At 35.9% G+C, this 23,460-nt stretch overlaps 1 long non-coding RNA gene and 1 pseudogene across 1 annotated transcript; one reads left to right on the top strand and one right to left on the bottom strand.

Annotated features, from left to right (window-relative positions):
* Positions 1 to 278: 278 nt before the first annotated feature.
* LOC110818910 (uncharacterized) lies at positions 279 to 4,818 on the top strand (annotated as a pseudogene).
* A 10,137-nt stretch (positions 4,819 to 14,955) lies between these two features.
* Positions 14,956 to 16,877, bottom strand: LOC148254927 (uncharacterized). Its single transcript, XR_015819090.1, has 2 exons — positions 16,416 to 16,877; positions 14,956 to 15,156 (listed from the first exon to the last, which is right to left on the bottom strand). It is a non-coding gene; the product is annotated as an uncharacterized LOC148254927 (long non-coding RNA).
* Between the last annotated feature and the right edge of the window lie 6,583 nt (positions 16,878 to 23,460).

Below are 23,460 nucleotides of genomic sequence, written 5' to 3'. Positions count from 1 at the left end.
AAGTGTTGTTTTAGCATTTGTAAGACTTGAACAAATTCTTAAAGGCTTGCAACAAGGAAAAGAGTGGTAAGAAACGAGTGAATCTACCCCCACTATATTAAGCCGAGAGTTACATTTGGGGAGTGATATTTTAGGAAGGGAAACAAGGGTGTGAGGATTTAAATTTTTCATTTCCTATGGATACAACAGAAATGGAGGCACCACAAGGAGCTTTGAACAAAAAGCTTGGAGACAACAATTGTTGAGATAATTCAATCAAACAATGGAGTCGGTGATCACTCGAAGCAAATTTGAAAAGGAATGCAAGTAGGCATGAATCTGATGAAGAGGTTCAATCCAAAAATATCCTAAAGTAGGAGGAGAAGGAATAGAGGTAGAGTTGATGACAATCTCAAAAGCATAGAAATGACCATTCCTACATTCCAAGGCAGAAATGATCCCAAATCATACTTGGAGTGGGAAGCAAAGGTGGAAAAAGTCTTTTCAATCCACAACTACTCGGAAGAAAAAAAGGTAAAACTTGCATCTCTTGAATTCCAAGGTTATGCACTACCTTGGTGGGATAAGTTGAATGTCTCTAGAAGGAGAAATAGGGAACGACCTATTGGCACTTGGGAGGACATGAAGGTAGTAATGAAGAAGAGATTTGTGCCCCCTCATTACTATAGAGACTTGTTTAATTAGTTGCAAGGCATAACTCAAGGATCAAGGAGTGTGGAGGAGTACTATCAAGAGTTAGACATGGCTATGACCAAAGTCAATATTAAAGAAGATCCCGAGGCTACTATGGCACGTTTCTTGGGTGGTTTGAAAAGGGAGATTGCTGATGTTGTTGAATTGCAGCACTACATGGATTTGGAGGAAATGCTTCATATGGCTGAGAAGGTAGAAAAGCAATTAAAGAGTGGTTCAAGTAAGTTTTCTTCTACTCAATCATCTTGGAAAGGAAATAATGTGAATAAAAAGGATAATGTGAAAAAGGCAGAATCCAAGAAATTTGAGCCAAAAAGGTTTTCAAAGGGTTATTCAAGTAAGAGCTCTTCTATTTCTAAACTCACATGTTTTAAATGTTTGGGAAAGGAGCATATTGCTTCTCAATATCCTAATTCCAGAAACATGGTTATGCTTGATGATGGATCTTATGTGAGTCAAAGTGAAGGGGAAGATGAAAAGGAAGCCAATTCATGTGAAGATGAAGGTGATCAATGTGAATTCAGTGGTGATGAAGTTCTTGTTACTATGAGGGCTTTGAATATGCAAGTTCAAGAAAAAGAGGCCCAAAGGCACAACAGATTCCATGCAAGATGCAAAGTGCAAGATAAGGTATGCATGCTTATGGTTGATGGTGGAAGTTGTACTAATTGTGTAAGCACTTATCTTGTATAAAAGTTGAAGTTGCCAATGATCAAGCATCCTACACCATACCGCTTGCAATGGCTCAATGATAGTGGAGAAATAAGGGTGAATCGGCAAGCTATGGTAAAATTTTCCATTGGTAAAATATGAGGATGAAGTTATTTGTGATGTACTAACCAATGAATGCGAGTCATATTCTACTTGGACGGCCATGGGAGTTTGATCGTGAAGCCAATCATGAAGGTAGATCCAACAAGTACCGAATTGTTCACAAACAAAAGGCTTATACCCTTGTACCTTTGACACCCCAACAAGTACATAAAGATCACATGAGAATGAGGGAAAAAAGGCTTGAATATGAAAGTGAGCTGAAAAAGCCAAAGGAGTGTGTTGAGAAAAAGCCAAAAGCAAGTGAGAAAAAAGGCGCTTTCTTTGCTAGCATGAGAGATGTAGATAGGGCCATAAATTCTCACAAACCAGTGATTATACTTTTGTACGATGAAACTTGTTTGGTTACTAATGAGTTACCTAACGATTTGCCTTTAGAAATTATTGGTGTTTTGAATGATTTTGTAGATGTGCTACTCGAGGAAGTGCCCGACGGATACCTCCAATTCGAGGTATCGAGCATCAAATTGATTTCCAGCCCCGTGCAACTATTCCAAACCGTTCAGCATATCGAGCAAATCCGAAGGAAACAAAAGAACTCCAAAGGCAAGTTGATGAATTGTTATCTAAAGGACAAATCCGTGAGTCTCTAAGTCCTTGTGCTGTTCCTGTGATTTTAGTTCCAAAAAAAGATGGTACATGGTGCATGTGCATTGACTTTAGGGCTGTTAATAAAATCACCATTAAGTATCATCATCCAATTCCTAGATTACATGATATGCTTGATGAGTTACATGGTGCATGCATTTTTACAAAGATTGATTTGAAATCTGGATATCATCAAATTAGATTAAAAGAAGGTGATGAATGGAAAACGACCTTCAAAACAAAATTTAGTCTTTATGAGTGGCTTGTTATGCCCTTTAGTTTAACTAATGCCCCCAGCACTTTCATGAGATTGATGAATCATGTTTTGAAGCATTTCATTGGAAAATTTGTGGTTGTTTATTTTGATGATATTCTGATTTATAGCAAGAATATGAGTAATCATATTGAGCATCTTAAGTTTGTTCTTGCTACTTTGCGTGAAGAGAAGTTGTATGCTAATTTGAAGAAATGTACTTTTTGTGTGGAAAAGGTAATTTTCCTTGGCTATGTGGTAAGTACTAATGGTTTGAGAGTTGATGAAGCAAAGATTGAGGCTATTCTTGACTGGCCAATTCCAACAAGTGTGACTGAGGGAAGATCTTTCCATGGGCTTGCTAGTTTTTATCGAAGGTTTATTAAAGATTTTTCAACAAAAGCAGCCCCTCTTAATGAGTTGGTAAAAAAGAATGTAAAGTTTGAATGAGGTAATTCACAACAAAAAGCTTTTGATCAATTGAAACATGATTTGACTAATGCAACCGTTCGAGCTTTGCCTAATTTTTCTAAAACTTTTGAAGTTGAATGTGACGCTTCAGGAATTGGAATAGGTGTTGTTTTGCTTCAAGAAGGCCGACCACTTGCTTACTTTAGTGAAAAGTTGAAAGGAGCTCATTTGAATTATCCAACTTATTATAAGGAGCTTTATGCTGTTGTGAGGGCATTGGAAACATGGCAGCATTACCTCATGCCAAAAGAGTTTGTGATCCACATTGACCATGAATCTCTCAAGTATCTCAGGGGACAAAAGAATTTGCATAAGAGGCATGCTAAGTGGATAGCATTCATTGAGACTTTTCCCTATGTTGTGAAGTACAAGAAGGGTAAGGAAAACATTGTTGCTGATGCACTCTCCCTAAGGTACACACTTCTTGTTACCTTAGATGCAAAAATCATGGGATTTGAGTACATTAAAGAATTGTATGCTAATGATTCTGATTTTTCTCAAATTTTTGAAACATGTGAAAATGGAGCTTTTAACAAGTTCTACAAAAATAATGGTTTCTTGTTTAGAGAAAACAGATTGTGTATTCCACATTGCTTTTTAAGGGAGTTATTGTACGAGAGGCACATAGTGGTGGATTAATAGGACATTTTGGAATTCCTAAAACTCTTGATGTCTTGAATGAACATTTCTACTGGCCACACATGAAAAGAGACGTTGGAAAGCTTTGTGGAGGATGTGTTGAGTGCAAACGAGCAAAATCCAAGTCCCTTCCTCACAGACTTTACACTCCACTGCCTATACCTCAATCACCTTGGATTGACATATCCATGGATTTCATTCTAGGGCTACCTAGATCACAACGAGGTATGGATAGTATTTTTGTTGTGGTTGATCGTTTTTCTAAAATGGCACATTTTATTCCTTGTAGGAAATCGGATGATGCAAAGCATGTTGCCAATTTGTTCTTTAGAGAAATGGTTCGACTACATGGGGTTCCTAGAAGCATAGTGTCCGATAGAGATGTCAAATTCTTGAGTTACTTTTGGAAGACACTTTGGGGAAAATTGGGAACCAAATTGTTGCTTTCAATCACAAGTCATCCTCAAACAGATGGACAAATGGAGGTGACAAATCGAACTCTTGGTACACTCCTAAGGGCAATCCTCAAAAAGAATCTCAAGAGTTGGGAGGATTGTGTACCAATTGCTAAATTTGCATATAACCGAACTATGCATTCATCCATAGGTTTATCTCCTTTTGTAATTGTTTATGGTTTTAATCCACTAATTCCTTTAGATCTTTCTCCTCTGCCCATAAAGGAATATTTGAATCTGGATGGGGTTAAGAAGGCTGAGATAGTCAAGAGCTTGCATAAAAAAGTTCAGGAACGTTTGAAGCACAAAAGTGACCTAGTTGCTACAAGGATCAATCGTGGACGAAAGGAAGTTGTCTTTGAACCCGGAGATTGGGTTTGGGTTCATATGAGGAATGAAAGATTTCCCAACAAAAGACAGACAAAGTTACACCCTCGTGGAGATGGTCCATTTCAAGTCCTTCAAAGAATCAACAATAATGCCTACAAGTTGGACTTGCCCGATGAGTTTAGAATTAGTAATACTTTCAATGTTTTTGATCTCTCTCCATTTGAAAATGATGCAGGACACGATTCGAGGTCGAATCTTTTTAAGGGGGAGGGAACTGATAGCGATCAAATGCATAAAAACTCAAATGTTGCTAATCAGGAAGCTCAAGTTTGTGAAGATGATAATTTGATCAACATTGCTGGTCCAATGACACATTCAAGAAGAAAGAAAATGCAAGAAGCCTTGAAGAATTTGATTAGCACAAGTCTTTCACTAGAATGCTCTAAAACCTACAATGCGAAATCCAGAATTGTGAATTTCATTACCATTTCAGATCATGGGCCAATAAGGGCTAATGGATCATATTGGGTTGATCAAGACAATCAAGTTGGCCCATAATATGGCCTAAAATTAGTGCAAAAGCATGGTTGGTTCAAGACTACACTCTTTTATCAATTCTAGTCAACAATAATGGCTTGACTTTGAAGTTGAAGGACATCAATAAATCTAATCATTTATGAACAAGATTGGTGTCTTCAAAAGCATTAAAACTCTTCATTAGATGATGGAAAATAAGCATGGAATAAAAAGAAGTCAGCCTTGGAAAAATGAATTCAAAGAAAACTAGAATCCCAAGTCATTAATTAGTCTTGAATTTTTCTTTATTAGTTTCTATTTCCAAAGTTAATTTTAAGTAATTTACTTTTGAATTTCATGCTCCCTATGACCTATAAATAGGGATGCATTCTACTTGTAAAAATCAGATTGAAATTACGTACTTGTTAAGAGTTTTCCTTAATTTGCTAGTCTCTTTGAGCTAGTTTGGTTCTTGCAAGTTGCTTACAAAACTTATTAGGTTTATCAACTAGGATTCTTCCTCCTAGTTGTGGCACCTTGGCCTTTCTTCTTTCTCTTCTGTGATTCAAAGGTGATAGGTTTAATATACCTATTATTGTTAGGTTCATTAGATTTAGGGGTGGGTAACAGTAATTCAATTTTTCTATCTTTTTGTGATTCAAAGGTGGTAGGTTTGATATACCTACTGTTGTTGGGTTCAAATAGGTTGGGTTGGGTTGCTTAGAAGATTTTCATAATTCTTTCTTTTACTGTAATTCAAAGGTGTTGAGTTTGATATGCTCAATGTTGTTGGGTTCATCCAAGATTGAAGATTGGCTGAACTAGATCATCAAGGAACGATCTTAATCAACGGGTAACCGTTGCTATCAGAGCATCACTCTTGATCTGTATGACAGTATTCCTGTTGTTTGGTGCATCATTTATACTTTATGATATCCCTTACATCATTATTTTGTTAAGTTTCTCTGTTTATCCAGCATGCTATCTGTTTGAGTATACTTGATAAAATGTATCTGCTTAAGATGATACTTTTATCATGGTTAAATACCTGTTCATCTGAAAGACAAAAGTTTTCCATATGATTAAATGGCTCCATCCCGCAATGAAACTCTTAAGTAAGAGTTATAAAGGTTTTATTCAAAATGCTTGCTCTTTAAATCTTAGTCGTGTGATTTCAAATATTGTTTTCCTTACTGAGTTTATATGGAACTCACCCCTAATCCATACCTCCCCCTAGGTATTGAGAAAGTTAAGGGTTCTCTCTTTAAGTCACCTCTCGAAGTTTAACTAGACCTAGTTCCAGTCACTATCATCATTAGAGAGTCGTCAACTAATTATATAGGTTAGGAAACATAATACATCTAGAAAACACTAAGAATTGTTTTAAAACTCTCTGATGCATACACCTTAGTAGTAAAATTTTATTCTACAAATGTTGTTTTATTCTAACCCTTGTGATACATAAAAAGGATGGATTCTGAACCATCACCTCAAACCATCCCTATCATTGGTAACTTTCTGAATGTCTTCCCCAAAGAACTAACAAGATTGCAGCCCACGCGAGATGTTGAGTGCTCCATCAAATTAGTTCTTGGAAATCAACCATCGACATACCCTCAAGATAAATGAACATGACTAAGCTTTGGGAACTACATTACCAACTCCGGGCATAGTAGAAGAAGTTTATCTGACCTAGCTCTTCTTTATGGGGTGCCCCCCAGTCTTATTCACAAAAAGAGAGGATTGAACTCCCCACCTTTGCATCGATTGCCGAAAACTCAACTAAGTGACCACCAACAAGTGATGTCCCTTGCCTCCTATTGACAACCTGTTCAATCAACTTCTAGGCATTGTAGTGTTCTCTAATATCCACCTCAAGTTGGGCTATAGCCAAATAATACTCCAAGTTGGGGATATGCCATTGATAGCATTTCGCTGCCGTTATAGTCGCTTCGAATTTCAAGTCATCCCTTATGGATTAACAAATGCTTTAATTTTTATTTTTGATTTTTTCATCAAATTTTAAACATTTTTTTTTGCAAAATATCAAATTAAAATACGTCTAAAATATTTTAAACACTAAATTAAAAATAAAATAAATAAAAAACAAAGCAAATTACAATATTAAATACTAAAAGGTTTAGGAGTGTCACATCCTCCCCTCCTTACAAAAATTTGGTTATCCAAATTTGTAAATTTTTAAAAAAGTTTGGGATGTTTATCCCACATTTAATCTTCAAGTTCCTAAGTAGCTTCACCGAGAGAGTGGTACCACCATAACACCTTGACCATCGGAATCCTCCTATTCCTCAAAACTCTTTCCTCTCGATCAATGATCTTGATAGGATACTCCACGTAAGGCATGTTTGAATGGACTGGGAGTTGTTAATGCAGAATGATGTGAGATAGATTGTGGTGATACTTCCTAAGTAAGGAGACATAGAAGAGATCATGTGGACCCATGAGCTTGGGTGGCAAAGCAATACAGTAAGTCACAGGGCCAACACATTCCAATATCTCAAAATGTCCAACAAAATGAGGACTTAGTTTTTCTCTTTTTCCATACTGCATTCTTCCCTTATATGAAAAGACCACAAGGAAAACATGATCACCTATGATAAATTCCAAATCCTTCCTCCACTTATCGGCGTAGCACGTCCATCAAATCTGGGAAATGCTCAAATTCTTACGGATGGTGGTAACCTTGTTTATCGTTTTCTAAATGAGATATGTTCCTAGAAGATGTATGTTTCTAACTTCATTCCAACAAGTAGGGGATCAGCATGGCCTACTATGGAGGGGTTCATATGGAACCATACTGATGTGAAAATCATTGAGGAAAAGATTTGTGGGAAACAGGATGATGTGATATTAGATAGCCCAAATTTGGTGTCAAAGATTCTAATCAAAATCAAAGAGGAATCCAATAGGTCCTAACTCAAATAAGAAAGTAAGTTCTAATTTTCTAAACTGGAACATCTAGAATAAGGAAGTAATTTCGTCCCTGATTACTTTCCTAATTGGGATAATTCCAAGAGATGGTCCAAGTTTGTCCAAGCAAGAAGACTTAAGGCCCAAGTACGATTAATGGACATGAAGAATTATAAGAAAGCCCACGCCCAAGCAAGGAGGCCCACACATGTGCTGGATGTGCGGCCCAGCCCGCATGCCCCACAAACATGCATGCTTGTCTGCACAGTCCACGAACACGCATGCTTATCCGCACAGTCCACGAACACACATGCATGCCTGCCCGCTCCGTGCGCAACCCCTAGCCAAGGATTCCCACTTGGCCGCCCATGTGGACAAGCCTACAAATAGCCCAAGGGCCCAAGCCCACCAGCCTACGACTCTCGTGGGCTTTCTCATGTGCAGACCAGCTTGCCCGGCCCTTCTGGATAGCCCAAACCGGCCGACCCCTCTTCTTTCTCTTTCTAAATTATTTAAATATTTATTTGTTTTATTTTATTATTTTAAAACCATTTAAAAAGGCTTGGGACCCACTTTTCAAAATAAAAATGTGTTAAAATTAATTTTCACATGTGTTTTAAATGGATTTTACATGGGATAAATATGAATTTAAATTAACTATAACTCTATCCCTTAGGATTATTTAATTAATTTATTTGGGATAAAATAATTATTTATTATGTATTTATCCTATATTAAGATAGAGTTTTATCTAGGTTATTATTTTATTAATTATGTCAAGATTTTTATACTCATTTAGATTGCCTAGAAAAAGCTATAAATAGACCTTTTGCTCCTAAGATGTAAAAACAATCTTTGAGAATAAATTTGAGAGAATTCTTGAGAGTTACAACTTTTTTTATTTTAGTATTTTTTCTAAAATTGGCTTCTTTAAGTTCTTCGAGAAGTAAGAGTCTTCAGATGTCTTCAGAAGTTTTCAGAAGTCTTGTTGAGCCAAGGAACGGGGATCAACATATTAGTAAGTCTGTAGTATTTTTCCTTTTCTTGTTTTAGTTTTCTTATTCTTTGATTTTACTTTTCTTTTAGGATTGTAGATTCAATTAGAGGGAGAGGTTTAATTCTAGGTTCAAAACAACCTTTGAGAATAAATTTGAGAGAATTCTTGAGAGTTACAACTTTTTTTATTTTAGTATTTTTTCTAAAATTGGCTTCTTTAAGTTCTTCGAGAAGTAAGAGTCTTCAGATGTCTTCAGAAGTTTTCAGAAGTCTTGTTGAGCCAAGGAACGGGGATCAACGTATTAGTAAGTCTGTGGTATTTTTCCTTTTCTTGTTTTAGTTTTCCTATTCTTTGATTTTACTTTTCTTTTAGAATTGTAGATTCAATTAGAGGGAGAGGTTTAATTCTAGATGACTCTTTTTCGGTATTATATATGTTGAGTGGGTTTCAGGAATAGATTTGATCCTTCCCATACCCTCCCACGTCATATGGTATTAGAGCCAAAAGACTTAAGCTTAATTTGATATCATCTGATATTAGAGCTTTGGCTCCTAGAAACCCAAATACATCTTTATTTAATTTAGCATTTTATTATTAAATTAGCATTCAAATTTATTTGATTGTTAATTTGTATTGTATCCTGTTTGAATTCATATCTATTCTTTCAATTCAAGTAGTTCGTATTATCATTAAAAAAAAATTATGTCAAAATTACCAAAAATATCCCAATTACACCCCATAAGGCAATTGTCACATTGTTTACATTTTGCATCATAAGAGTAGAATAGTTGCCTAATTGGTGACCGAAAATCCTTTGACAAATTAAAGGCAAAGTATGTTGCCTAACTGGTATGAGCGAAAACTTTTGTTTTCATTCCATACATTATCCATATTTAATTTTCGAATTTCAAATTATGTAATCTACATCAATGTTGCATAAAGAAACTTGACTAGTCGTAGAGCATAGCCAAAAAATTGGGGTAGTATAGGAAGATACACCCGCTGATTATTCAAAATTGATCAGATCCCTATGCATCAGTCTGAATTGTTATTCTTTTGTGATCTACATTTCGTTCTTTATTTTACTTTTATTCCATTGCGTAATTAAGCAATTAATTGTTACTAGTTGCTTAACACTTAGAGGGCACACCATTCCTTTTTCTATGTGCTTGTTTCTAAGCTTTAGTAGAAATCAGAATTCTTTAGGGTTCCTTGTTGTATTATACGGACTGATGTGTAGAATTCAAGTGATTTCGATTTTGAGGCTTAACTCAACTGACGAAGTTGTTAATTTAGGGATTGCGAGGTAAACATGAGTGAAGGTGAAGGAGAGAATGTATTCTTTTCACTAACCTTCAAAGATACTCTATTTGGGAGTAATATCCTTGTTGTCCAAAGAGCTCTCAACGTGCAAGTTAGGAGTGAAGACAACGAGCAGAGGGAGAACATTTTCCATATGCGATGTGTAGTCGATGATAAGGTATATGGAATGATAATTGACAGTGGTAGTTATGCTAATAAGGCAAACACTCCATTCATGGAAAGAGGAGGGTTGACTTGCATCAAGCATCTAAATCCCTACTAGTCACAGTGGTTGAATGAGTGTAGTGAATTGCAAGTTATCGAACGAGTAATAGTACCGTTCTCCATCAAAAAATATCACAACAAGGTATGTTGTGATGTCGTACCTATGCATGCTAGTTACTTGCTACTTGGGAGACCTTGGAAGTTTGATAGACAAATACAACATTATGGCTGCACCAATCGATATTCATTGTGAAAGGACAGTTTAAATCATGTCCTTATATGCCTTTATCATCTAAAGAGGCACATGAAGATCATGTTAAAATTAAATGGCCCTTTGATGAATATTCAAGAAGGGTAAAAGAGGGAAAGAAGGTCATAGAGAAAGTCAATAGCCCATTGAGCATAAAGTATGCCCAGCAGACATCTAAAGATAGTCCATTCCGAGAAAACTGAGAGAGAAAATAAGGGAGAGTCTTGAAGATAGGGATAGAATGTTAAGGAATATCTCTTCTGGAAAGGAAGTTCGATTGTACTTACCTACAGGGAGATTTATTTTGACCTTAACTACTCTTTGCATAGTCTTCATGTTTTCCTCTTACAGATAATTACCATGTTAAGTGTGCTATAAAAATTTGATCTATATCCTGGAAGAATTATGAATCAAGTCATGACATGCATCCACAACAAAACAAACATGTTAGGGAGATATGATGTGTTCCTACTGTCAAGGATCACAATCAACATCAAAGAGGAATCCAACAGGTCTCGACTCAAATAGGAAAGTAAGTTCCAATTTTCTAAACAGTAACTTCTAGTACGGAAAATTAATTTCATCCCTGACTACTTTCCTAATTGGAATTATTCCAAGAAATGAGCCAAGTTTGTCAAAGCCAGAAGACTTAAGGCCCAAATACAATTAATGGACTTGAAGAATTGTAAGAAAGCCCATGCTCGAGCAAGGAGGTCCACATATGTGCTGGATATGCGGCCCAGCCTGCACGGACAACAAAAATTAACCCATGGCCCGGGATTCCCACTCGGTTACCCATGTAGACAAGCCCGCAGACAAGCCTGCGAATGGCCCAAGAGCCCAAGCCTGCAAACCCATGACTCTCATAGGCTTTCTCCCATGCAATCTGAGCAGATCGGCTGATCCAGCCCATCCGGGTAGACCAAACTGACTAACCCCTCTTTTTTCCCTTTTTAAATTATTTAAATATTTATTTATTTTATTTTATCATTTTAAAACCTTTTAAAAAGGCTTAGCCACTTTTCAAAGTACCCATGTGTTAAAATTAATTTTCACATGTGTTTTAAATGGATTTTACATGGGATAAATATGAATTTAAATTAATTACAACTCTATCTCTTAAGATTATTTAATTAATTTATTTAGGATAGAATAATTATTTTATTATGTAATTATCCTATATTAAGATAGAATTTTATCTATGTTATTATTTTATTAATTATCTCAAGACTTTTGCACTCATCTAGATTTTCTAAGAAAGGCTATAAATAGACATTTGCCCCTAGGATGTAAAAAAAATATTTGAGAATAAATTTGAGAGAATTCTTGAGAGTTTCAGCTTTTCTTCTTTTAGCATTTTTGCTAAAATTAGTTTATTTAAGTTTTTTTAGGAAGCATAATTATTCAGAAGTCTTGTTGAGTCAAGGAGCGGGGATCAACTTATCAGTAAGTCCTTATCATTTTTCCTTTTTTTGTTTCATTTTTCCTACTCTTTTTAGGATTGTAAATTCAATTAGAGGGAGGGATTTAATTCTAAGTGGTTATTATTTCGGTATTGCATACATTGAGTGGGTTTCAGGAGTAGATTCGATCCTCCCCATACCCTCCCATGTCATAAGAGGTCCATGAGGCACCTGTAGGTAGGAAAACACTAAACAAAGATGAGCTTCCTTGACAAATTTATAAACATTTTGGAATAAGTGATGTCCAAACTAGCTCTAACTAGTACAAGTTTTAAATTACAAATCAGAGTTGAATACACCAAAAACTCTGTCCAAGAAAAGGCAGCATCATAAAAGAAAGAAAAATAGGAGGTTATTTAGTCTAATGGCTAAAGAAAGACTTGGCCCACGAATCCCATCTCAAGAAGAAGCCCAAAAAATGATATGGGTTTATATACCCATGGTATACACGTGTGTTGGTTTTCCCATGTGTGAACCGTGGACCCCACACGTGTGGACTCCCCACCCGCACGACCAAGCATACAGCACAAGCGAGCAACCAAGCCCACACGATCTATGGCATGCCAAGTTTGCAAGAAAACACCTGCACAATCAGTCCATGCACGTGTGTGACCAAGGCATTTCGCACACTCTACACGTGCATGGAAATGCGTAAGAAAAGCCTTGCATACGCGAGACAATGCACACAAACAGTCGGTCGCATACCCAGCGATCTATGCATGCGCAACCTGTGTTTGAACGATCGACCCATGCAACTCACTTTGCCTAGTAGCGTGACCCACAGCCAGCTTGCGTGGTCCGCCACCCTAGCCCACATCGCAGCAGCAACCGCGCGAACTAGGCCCAACCTTAGCGGCCCACACAAGTTCGACCCAACCTGAGCGCTCCCAAGGGTAACCCATACGACTTGCCTCTAAATCCTTCTAGATTTAAATTTCTTCCTTTTTCCAAACTCTTCAAGACTTCAAAAGCTGCAACAATCAGTCCATGCACGTGTGTGACCAAGGCATTTCGCACACTCTACACGTGCATGGAAATGCGTAAGAAAAGCCTTGCATACGCGAGACAATGCACACAAACAGTCGGTCGCATACCCAGCGATCTATGCATGCGCAACCTGTGTTTGAACGATCGACCCATGCAACTCACTTTGCCTAGTAGCGTGACCCACAGCCAGCTTGCGTGGTACGCCACCCTAGCCCACATCGCAGCAGCAACCGCGCGAACTAGGCCCAACCTTAGCGGCCCACACAAGTTCGACCCAACCTGAGCGCTCCCAAGGGTAACCCATACGACTTGCCTCTAAATCCTTCTAGATTTAAATTTCTTCCTTTTTCCAAACTCTTCAAGACTTCAAAAGCTGCAACAATTCTACCTAATTTATCCCATGTAATAATTATGATTAATTTGAAGAAAGTCTCTTTAAAGTGGTAGTTCAAGGAAGATTAAGCTCTTGAAGACTTGGGTAAGGAAGATAATTATTTTAATATTATTTCATTAATATTTAATTTAAATCCTTATTCTTAGGATTATTTAATTAATTATGTATTTGTTTTCTAGTTAGATTAGAACCTAGAGTTTGGATAGGAATTTAAATTCTGTTCTAACTAGAAGTAGTAATCAAGAGCCCATATAAAGGCCCTAGCTCAAGTATTGTACACACATCTTGAGAATTAATAAAAATAAAATATTTGAGCTTTTATCTAACTTAACCTAGTGCTAATTTTCTTTCTCTCCAAGTTCTTCCAAGCTAAGTGAGCTTATTAAAGTCTTAATTGAACCGAGGAGTTGGGATCGAGTTATTGGGTTAGTCGTGGCATCATTTCTTTTCTCGTTTTTTTGTTCCCAAGTTTTTGTTTTTACATTCCTAATTTTTAGGTTTGTGAATTCAATTAGAGGGGTTTTAATTTGGTGGTTTGAGTTTTGATATTGCATACAATTGGGTTGAGGTTCCCGGAGTCAAAACGATCATTCCCATATCCTCTCATGTTAGGTGGTATTAGAGCTTAAGCTCCTAGTGAATTAATTGCTTGAACATTCTTGTGAATTAATTAATAATTCAAATTAAATTTATTTTGTTAATTCATATTATATATTGCTTGAATTCATATCTATCCGTTTAATTTATTTTTTTCGTGTTTATTACAAAAAAATTATAAAATTAAAAATACAAAAATATCCTAATTGTACACTATAAGGCAATTGACACACATTTTGCATCTTGCATTAAAAAACAGAGTAACTGCCTAGTAAGTGAGATTGCAAAACCTCACCCAATAGGTGTGTGTGAAAATTTTTGATTTTCATTCTTTTTGCATCATTCATTTACATAAAGCAAAAAGGAAGATTAACTCACCTCTTGTGAGCGAAAACCTTTTCTGCTTTGCTTTTAATTTATCATTTTGTATCTTCTAATTTTGGCTTAAACGTTGCATAAAGAAACTCAACCATTCATAGAGCGTAGCTGGTATAAGGTAGTATAATTAGGATACACCTTCCGGTTATATCCATCGAGATTAATCAGATCCCAACACAATAGAGTCTAACTAGTTTTCTTTATGATCTATGTTTCCATTATTTCATTGTGCGTTTGTTCTATTACATATCTAAGTGATTGATCATTCCCAGTTGCTTAGCATATAAATAGGAGCACACCATTCTTCTTATGGGTGCTTGTTTCAAGTTTATGTAAAAATTAGATTCTTTAGGGTTTCTTTATGTGATACCCCAAATTTTTGTGATTACACAAAAAACACAATTTAAAATTTAAATCCTATTAGCACTTAAAATGTTTGATATTTATTAAACATTTTATTAATATAATTTCAAGAAACTAAATTAAGCAGGAAATTCGAAAGAAAAAACAAGAGACAGAAAAATAAGAAGTAAGAAATATTCCCACAACCTGCATTCGCGAGAGCACGGCCGCATGCGAACACATGTTGTTGTAGCCTGCACTCTCTCTTACATGCCATGTCCCAGAGCACACTTACACTTTACACTTAATTAAATAACAAAAATAAACTTTCATTAATATGCAGAATATGAAGCATTACATCACTTGAAACATGTACATTAGATACATATATGCGAGGCTTTAAATTTTTCTTTTCTTATAACACAAAAATGCAAACTGGTAACTTGATCTCAAAGTCTAACATCTCAACTTCTTTTACCTATCACATATTATTCTGCAGCACAATCTTCATTATCTGAAAATGATGGGGGAGTGAGATATATTATCCCACTAAGCAGATATTATAACAACACAACTAATACATGCAATATATATATAGCTTTCACACATCAAAACATATATAGACATCTGATATACTTTTCTTAAAAACATATTCACTATCACTGCAAACAGATGCTGAGTTGAAAACTGAAATTAAAATCACGATTCAGAAAACAAATTGCTGCATTGTAAAATGCGCTACACTCTCAAATGTACTAGATAACTCAATAGGTACAGTGCACCAAATTGTACAATGTGGCACATGTCCCAACATCAAAAAATTGATACACTATGCTATATTGTATAATGAATTCCACTTCATCATCGTAATGGAGGCCCATTCACATCTTCCTACTACCATGCATGCATAATTGCACACTTAACACTTAACACCTCCTCATATTCCCAAAAATGGAACCTTTATGTATGGGTTCACACTTATCACTTTTCCACTACACCCAAAAATAGAACAATTATGTAAGAGTACAATGAAGCCTAGCATCATGCAGGTGCTTTTAGGATGACTTGTCTCAATAATGAGTAATGCATACTTATCAAAATCACTTCCCAAAACACATGGATAAAATAACACTCAAAACATAATAGCACTTTTGACAAAGCACTTGCACTTTATTATGAAAATACATATAAAATACTTATGAAACATTTAAAAACTACTTAGGCCATATAATCACAATATCCACTTACTATATTGAAAATACTTTGAAAACACTTCGGAAACTACATAGGCTATGCAATCACAATACCCACTTACCTCAAGTCTGATGCAATCAACTTAAGCTCTCTCTATTTTAGCAGTCTCCCCTATAATTTCATTAATTTTCTCTAGTCACTCCAGTAGAATCTCTCTTTATAAATACTTTAATTTTATCTTTTCACTTGGGCAGAGTCTCCCTTTATGTTTCTTCAAATTCCTACTAAAATTTCGGCAACATCTCCCCATAGAATTATCATCATTTAACACTCAAAATTTTTCTCATTATCGGTATATTAATTCCCTTAAAAGAAACTCAAAACTATATACCTTGCAAAACAAACTACTTTAACTCCAGTAGAGTCCTGGTTTAATTTATAAGTTTTTCTCTAAACAATTCAGTAGAGTTTTGGGATTCTTTTGAGCAAAATCTAACGTAAAAAATATCCCTCGTATAACTCAAAAATCATTCTCAAAATTTCAAGACAAATAGAATTCAAATGAAGGGGAAAACTTACCTTAAGCTCGTGGGTTCTCCCATGATTAACAGTGAGCTTTCACTTTCCTTTCCTTTTCTTTTATTGGTTTTCTCCTTCCTTCTTCCTTCCTCTCTCTTCTTCTTACAATTTAGGAAGATTTTCCTCAAGGAAAAATTCCAAATTCCTTTAATTTCCCTCACCTTTCTTGGGTATGCACCCTTTTCCTCTCTTTTTTCCTCTTTTTTTTCTCTCTCTTCTTTCTCTCTCTAACCTTGATTTCTCTCAACTCATAATGCTTTTCCCTTCTTCCAACAGCCCTATTTATAGGGGAGAGACATTTGAGGAAGTTGATAAGCATGGGAAAGGTGGCAAAACGTGATTGGCCACTTAGACCTCCTCAAGTTTCATCCTAATCTTTATCTCTTCTTTTCCTTAGCCTTTAAGTAATTCTAGAGTATTCTAATCTTATCCAGACTCCTCTCACATCTTATCCAACTTCTAGGAGCTTCTATACCAAAATTTTTCTCTATTTGATATGTTTTCGGCCACCTTAGACCCACGTAAACCCCATAAGGCCCAAAACTACACTCCATGCACATGCCTTCACCTCAAACAACCATAACTCCCTGAATTCTTATGAGTTTTAGGCCCATTCTACCTTCACTTTCTCATCGTGGTTTTAGTACTTACTGACAAAATTTGGGCTTATAAAGACCACATTTGGCCTATCTAAAGTCCACTTAAGGCCCAAAAGGTCCAAACCATGCACAACGCTAGGCTGATGCCTATACCCTTACTTTAAAACTCCATAACTTGCTCAGTTCTTAATTGTTTTGGATAAACTTGTGCTGCACATAGTTCCTCCAGTAGGTAGTTATCAAGTGGTCTTGGTTTGGGCTTTGTTCGAGTTTAATTTGCCCACTTATGGGCAAAGCAATATTGAAAGGTCAAAACTATCCTTCATGTGAATGCCTCATAATTTGACCTCATATCTCAAAAATTTATTTTTATGGACATTTTTCATTTTCCACATACTTCTTCCTTAATATCTTGGCTAGTCCTAAGTCAAATTTAATTCTCAAAATTCTGTGTATTTTGGTCTTGGTACACAAATAAATCCCAAAGGGTCAATTAGGACTTCTTGGGGGATTTCCTCTATCGCATGGGAGATTTCTGTCCTGATTGTTAATCCAATTTCTCTCTCATATTCCCTAAGTATCTTATTACCTTTTCCAATGTTTTTTAATTTTGAAAAGAATTCCTTAGCATATAACTCAATTTCCTTCTTGAGAGAAAGTTCTATTTTTTAAGGGTTCTTTTTACCTTAATTTCATCATCTTCGTTCTATTTGACTTAAAACTTAGTCCTTAACCTTATTACATCTCTCGGCATACATATACATGCTTAAATAGCCATACAAAACATGAGAAATTTGTCTAGATAAGATCTAGGTCATTACACGTGCGTGTGGCCCACTGCACACAACAGTGCACGCAGTACTGCACACATGCTACCAATCAATGTGACCTCCCATCATGTTGGTCATAAAGGTCACGTGAGGCCAACAACCATGCTTTTGCTTGGATCGCCTAAATTGACACCACGTGACGTGCATCCAACCATCAATTTTCCTTTAAAAATGAGCCTCCCTTCTCCACTCTTCACCTCAGAAAGTTATGGAACTGTACCTTAGAAAGTTATGGAACTGTACTAAAATGGGAAATAAATAAGCTCCAATGGGGAATAGTGAATGATAGAAATGTTTGGATGATTCACAGTGGTAGTCGAGAATCCCCTATGACCTTGGTAGATATATGTTAGAATAATTTCGCATGAAGGTTAGTAAAAGACTTAATAAACATTCATACAGTTAGGATTAGGAATGATGGTACTTTTACTTATCTTGGTTATGCAGGTGTTGTAGTTTCTCTATTCATAAAATGTTCTATGTTATTACTATCCTTGTTACAATGTTGTCCTCACCTGTTTCTGACGAGCTAAAAAGATTTTTTTAAAAATACCTAAATCTTTTAATTTGGGGAACCTTGCGAGGCAAGTCAACTTTAATACAAGATCCATGGTTTTCTCCAAGGGTTAATTACTTTTTAAACCTTAGCAATGTGATTCCAATACTGTTTTCCTTATTGAGTTTACATGGAACTCATACCTAATTCGTGCCCCCCAAGATGATTAAAGTGATGATGAACTCAACATTTTACTCCTTGAAGCTTATCTGAATCCCTTTTCAGATCTTTAGGATTTTTACGAGTGCCTTTTGTAAAACTTTTGCTTTGATGTCTCTTGTAAATATTTTAATGACTCTATTTTGTATGCTCACATTTTGGATAGTAAACTATTTGCCTCAAATGTTTTATAAACACTGAGTTTGTGTAAGGGATTTCTATTCTTCTGCTTCACCTTTAAATTTAGCACTAGTGTATGTTTTTTGTTGTCTGGCTCCCTCCTACCACCAGGTAATTGGGATGTCACATTTTGTGTTTCAAGAAAGACTAACATGCAAATCCAATCTAAAGAGAGTCTAATTTTGAATGCTCAACTTGACATAGGGGATATTATTGAGGATTTATCAAAGACTTTTTCTAAGTTGACACTCCTTTAACCAAGCTCACTAGAAAAGGAATCATCTTCAAATGGGATGAAAAGTTTAAAGAAAGTTTTGTCGAGCCCAAATGTAAGATTGACCACTACTTTGTTACTAATCCTCTAGGATGATGTTGGACAGTTCCAAGTTTTATATGATGTCTCATGTTGGTCTAGGATGTGTACTCATGCAGCACAGTTGGGTAGTGGCATATGGTTCTAGGCAATTGAAGCCACACAAGTATAACTTTCCCACACATGACTTGAAACTTGTCGCCATTGTTTTTGCCTTAAAGATATAGTGTCACTATCTGTATGGTCAAACTTTTGAAATTTATACTACTCACAAAAGTCTGAAGTACCTGTTATCCCAAAAAAAGCTAAACATGGGATAAAGGCATTGGATGAACTTTTAAAGGGACTGTAAGATCCTGTCCCATCCAAGTATCCAAGTAAAGGTAATGTAGTCACCGATGTCCTTAGACAAAATGAGCCAACTATGTTATGCCAACTACTAGTTTCTAACTAGAGGATGCTCTAAACAATTCAAGAGCTCTGTTTTAACCGCTACAACAATGGTGCATACCTTATCTAAACTAGGATTCAACCAACTTTTTCTGAAAGAAATCGTGATGCGGAACCCCAAGACCCTTGCTTGAACCTTAGAACTCTTCAATCGGTTTAGAACGGAATTTAGATCACAAGTAAAAAAGGAATCAAATTTGTTCAATCACCCAAATGGTAGAAGTTAAAGAGAACCCAATAAAGATAAATGATATCCCTTGAACCTAATCCAAACAAGCACCAAGAACAATTGAAATAGGAAATCAAAATTGAAATACAAGTGATAACAATTGTATTCCAAATCAACACCTTGTGCATAAAGTGAAAAGAAAGCCAAAACGCTCTCAACTCAATTCTGATATGTTTGATTACAACTCTTAATGTCCACAAAGAAGAGTTCCTTTGGTATTTATAGCCAAAGAAATCAATGATAAGTTACAATACAATAACTACAATTGTAACTCCGACAATAACTAGGTTAATTATTTGGTAATTACAATTGTAACTCCAACAATAACTAGGCTAATTATAGGCATTTAATTGTTATGTAACTCCTTATAACTCCAATCTTCTTAACCAACATCACTAGTTATTTGTGACACCATATAGTTGTGGGCTCATTCTTGTAATAACACTAAGACAAGATTTAAGCCCAAAATGAGTTATCTTAACTATATGGGCTTAATTAAGTCAAACTAAAATAAAACAATCCAAAATACTTAAAACAACTCAACTAATCCAGCCCATACACAAGGCTTATTCATCCATTATTAATAAGACTCAAACAAGCCCAAATTATCTCAAATCACTTAAATCCAATTAAAGTTACGAATTTGGGCTGTTCAAAAAGCTCATATTTGAACTTTCCATAATTGGCCAGCCCATCATCCACATGTTTTTGAGTAAAAACTTGGAGCAACTCCTTAAGCTTCTTTACCTTTGATCTTGTTACTGGTCTGCTGAAACTTTCTAGGTTTGGAACTGTATTTGTGTTTACATCATTTGAAATTTGCTCCAAGTCACCTTCTAATGCTCTTTGAGTATCTTGAGTGTTTTTAGCCTTGTTTGCATCATTCTCCCTCCCCACAAAAGGATTCGTCCTCGAATCAATTCCTGCATCAATTTCAAAAGGGGATAAATCATATATGTTAAATGTAGCCGAAACACATAGACTCACCTGGTAGGTCCACTTTGTAGGCATTTTCATTGATTTTGACTATGATTTGAAATGGACCATCCCCACCAGCATCCAACTTAGATTTTCGTTTTGATGGAAATTGTTCCTTGCACATATGAACCCACACCCAATCTCTTAGTTCAAATGAAATCTTGCGCCTTCCTTTATTAACGTGGGATGCTACTTATTCATTTTTCTTTTCAATGTTCAGCCTTGCTTTTTAATGAATTGCTTTAACCATTTTTGCTTTCTTATGTCCATCCAAATTAGAAATGTCACTTATAGGAATAGGCAACAAATCAAGTGGAGTTAAGGGATTAAAACCATACGCAATTTCAAAATGAGAAAACCCAGTAGAAGAATGTATACTACGATTATAACCAATTCAACAAATGGTAGCATATCTTCCCAAGTTTTAACATTCCTTCCAATTAAAGCACGTAATAATGTACCGAATGTTCTATTTACTACTTCAGTTTGACCATCCATTTGTGGATGTGAAGCAGTAGAAAATAAAAGTTTGGTCCCAAGTTTGGACCACAAAACTCGCCAAAAGTGGCTTAAAAACTTAACATCCCTATCAGACACTGGTTTTAGGGATGTCATGCATTCTAACAACTTTGCAGAAAAATAAAGTCTTGAAATACCGCATGTTCACAAGCCACATAAACATTTGAAAAATCACTATCATGCACATACAATTATTTGAAATGCTCAAATCCCAACAATTTTGTAGAAAGAGTAGAGATAAGACTGTGCCTTCTTGAATTAGCTACCACATTTTCTTTTCCTTGCTTATGGGAAGGACTCTATGAATTCTACCCATTTTGCATGTCGTTTATTAAGCTTCCCTTGCCATTTCAAATGCCTCAAAGATTCATGATCGGTGTGAATCACAAATTCTTTTGGTAACAAATAATCTCATTTCTCTAATGCTCTTACAAAAGCATAAAACTCTTTGTCATAGGTGGAATAATTCAATTGTGCACCATTGAGCTTCTCACTGAAGTAAGCAATGGGTCTTTTATCCTGCATAAAAACAGCACCTATCCCAAGCCCAAAGGCATCACATTCAATTTCGAAAGTTGAATCAAAATTATGGAATTTTAATAAAGACGCATTACATAACTTTTCTTTCATTAAGGAAAACGCATGTTCTTGTTCTTTTCCCCAAACAAACCCCTTATCTTTTTTCATGATTTCAGTTTAAGGGGCAGCAACGACACTAAAATCTTTTACAAATCTCCTATAGAAACTTGTCAAACCATGAAAACTACGCACCTCACTTACACTTTTAGGTGTCGGCCACTCTTGGTAGCCTTTACCTTTTCACTATCTACCCCGATTCCTTTTGCACTCACGACATATCCTAAGAAAATGATGCGATCAATGCAAAATGTACATTTCTCTATGTTAGCATATAGTTGAAATTTGTGCAATGTGTCAAACACTTGCCTCGAATGCATGACATGCTCATCAATAGATTTGCTATACACAAGAATGTCATTGAAGTAGACAACCACAAACTTTCCAATAAATTCATGTAAAACATGGTTCATTAAACGTATGAAAGTACTTGCGCATTAATTAAGCCAAATGGCATAACCAACCACTCATATAACCATTGTTTTGTTTTAAAAGCAGTTTTCCATTCATCTCCTGGTTTCATTCTTATTTGGTGATAACCACTTTTAAGATTAATTTTAGAAAATACACAAGTACCATGCAACTCATCTAACATATCATCAAGTCGAGGTATTGGGTGTCGATATTTTACCGTTATTTTGTTGACGGCTCTACAATCAACACACATACGCCAACTACCATCTTTTTTGGGTACTAATAAGACGGGCACTGCGCATGGACTTAAACTTTCTCAAATGTTCCCCTTTTGTAAGAGCTCATCCACTTGCCTTTGAAGCTCTTTGGTCTCTTCGGGATTGTTCCTATAGGCTGGTCTATTTGTTATGACAACCCCAGGAATAAAGTCAATTTGATGCTCAATCCCTCTCAAATGTGGTAAACCTTGAGGTAGATCATCGAGAAAAACATCGCTAAATAATGCAAAAATTCAACCACAACACTTGGCAAAGAAGGGTCAAGTTTGTTAGTTGAGAAACAAGCTTCCTTGTACATGAGTACAATAATTGGCTTGTTAGAAAATAAAGCTTTCCTCACGTCTCTCATTTTAGCATAAAAGCTCATTTTCTTTCCCTTATTCTTTTCTATGGCCGAATGCATCTCTCTTTCTTTTTCCTTTTGATCTTCATTTTTCCACTCTAATTTTCTCTCACTCTCTTTTCTTTTCTCTGTTTCTTTTTCTTTTCTTTTTCTCTCGGTCTCTCTTTGTGCGAATTCATCATGGGACTTTTCAAGTTGCATTTGGTCTTCAAAAACTTGTTTATGGGTTAAAGGAAGAAGAGTATACTTTTTGCCCTCTTTTCCTACCATGTACCTATTGAGATACCCATCATGCATCTCTCCTATCCCATTGCCATGGTCTACCCAGCAAAATATGACTAGCTTGCATATGAACTACATCACATATCACCTCATCACTATACTTCCCAATAGTAAAAGCCACCCTCACTTTCTTATTAACTCTCACCTCCCCATTATTGTTAAGCCATTGCAGCTTATAAGGTTTAGGATGTTTTGTAGTTTCCAAACCCAGTTTATCAACAAATAAGGTACCAGCCACATTTACATAACTACCCCCATCAATATCATGCTACACAATTT

This window comes from Carica papaya, chromosome 5, assembly GCF_054855325.1.
Source record: "Carica papaya isolate Zhongbai chromosome 5, ASM5485532v1, whole genome shotgun sequence".
Lineage (NCBI taxonomy): Eukaryota > Viridiplantae > Streptophyta > Magnoliopsida > Brassicales > Caricaceae > Carica > Carica papaya.
The sequence above is the reverse complement of the archived record's forward strand: the minus strand, read 5'-3'. Positions and strand labels throughout refer to the sequence as shown.